The sequence below is a fragment of the Arvicola amphibius genome, chromosome 9 (assembly GCF_903992535.2).
Source record: "Arvicola amphibius chromosome 9, mArvAmp1.2, whole genome shotgun sequence".
Classification (NCBI taxonomy): domain Eukaryota; kingdom Metazoa; phylum Chordata; class Mammalia; order Rodentia; family Cricetidae; genus Arvicola; species Arvicola amphibius.
This window is the reverse complement of record NC_052055.2, coordinates 25719040-25720630: the sequence shown is the minus strand read 5'-3', so window position 1 is coordinate 25720630 and position 1591 is coordinate 25719040. Positions and strand designations below refer to the sequence as shown.

The 1591-nt window shown below is 46.7% G+C and overlaps 1 non-coding gene across 1 annotated transcript; it reads right to left on the bottom strand.

Annotated features, from left to right (window-relative positions):
• Positions 1–1211: 1211 nt before the first annotated feature.
• On the bottom strand, positions 1212–1319 carry LOC119824165. Its single transcript, XR_005287085.1, has one exon. It is a non-coding gene; the product is annotated as a U6 spliceosomal RNA (small nuclear RNA).
• Positions 1320–1591: the final 272 nt, after the last annotated feature.

The window sequence follows — 1591 nt, the reverse complement described above, 5'->3', positions numbered from 1 at the left end:
GACCAGCTGTCAGGCTATAATCAGTGACCTCCCACTAGCTCTGGTCAGCTATCCCTGTGGGTTTCCGTCATGACCTTGAGCCCTTTGTTCATATCATCCCTCCTCCCTCTCTTTGACTAGACATCTGAAGCTTAACTGTAGATCTCTGCATCTGCTTCCATCAGTTACTGGATAAAGGTTCTATGATGACAATTATGGTGGTCATCAATCTGATTACAGGAGAAGGCCAGTTCAGGCACCCTCTTCACTATTGCTTGGAGTCTTAGTTGGGATCATATTTGTGGATTCCTGGGAATTTCCCAAGCACCAGATTTCTTCTTAACCCCATAATGGCTTCTTCTATCAAGATAGCTCTTTCCTTACTTCCCCTTTCTGTCCCTCCCCCAACTCAACCATCTCATTCCCTCATATTTTCCTCTCCTTCCCCTTAACTCCTCAACCCTGTGATTCCAGTTTACTCAGGACATTGTGTCTATTTCCCCTTCCCTGGGGGCATTCATGCAGGTCTCTCTGAGGGGCCTCTTTGTTACCTAGCTTCTCAGGGGTAGTGGATTGTAGACTGGTTATCCTTTTTTTTTAAGTCTAACAACACACTTATGAGTGAGTACATACCATGTTTGTCTTTCTGGGTCTGGGTTACTTCAATCAGGATGGTTTTGGGGAAGGTGACTGAGCCCCACATTGGAGCACTGGACTGAGCTCCCAAGGTCCTGATGAGGAGCAGAAGGAGCGAGAACATGAGGGAGAAAGTCAGGAACGTGAGGGGTGCGTTCACTCATGGAGACGGTGGGACAGAACTAATGGGAGATCACCAACTCCAGTTGGAATGGGACTGATGGATCATGCGACCAAACCCGTCTCTCTGAATGTGGCCAACAGCGGGGGCTGACTGAGAAGCAAAGGACAATGGCGCTGGGCTCTGATTCTTCTGCATGGACGGGCTCTGTGGGAGCCTTCTCAGCTTGGTCGATCACCTTCCTGGACCTGGGGGGAGTTGGGAGGACCTTGGACTTAGCATAGAGTGGGGAACCCTGATGGCTCCTTGGCCTTGAGAGGGAGGGAGGGGAGGTATGGGTGGAGGGGAGGGGAGGGAAGGGGGAGAAGGAGGGGAGGGAAGGGGGGAGGAGGAGCGGGGGGGGGGGGGGAGGAGGAGGGAAGGAGATGGAAATTTTTAAATATAAAAAAAAATAAACCATGAGAGAAAAAAAAATAAAAATACGGACTTCTTCCATGAATTTGTGTGTCATTCTCGCACAGGGACCACGGTAATCTTCTCTGTATCATTCCAATTTTAGCATCTGTGCTGCCAAAGAGAGCATGGCTGATGACTTTTCAAAGACAGATAGATGCTACTGTGATTAATTTCATAGAGTTTTAATTTTGTGCTATCCCAAATGCTTTCTCATGTGTTTTTTTCAAGTCAATGATACATTTAAAAACAACTAGACCACAAATAGGAATCAGCAAAATATTTGGCTGAAAAGTTCTCTTACGTGAAACATTGCAAGCCAAAATCTAGGAGACTATGTGTTAAAAATGTCTATGAGCTTAGGAATACACAGATACTGAACTATTTGTAAAGCCCAGGATA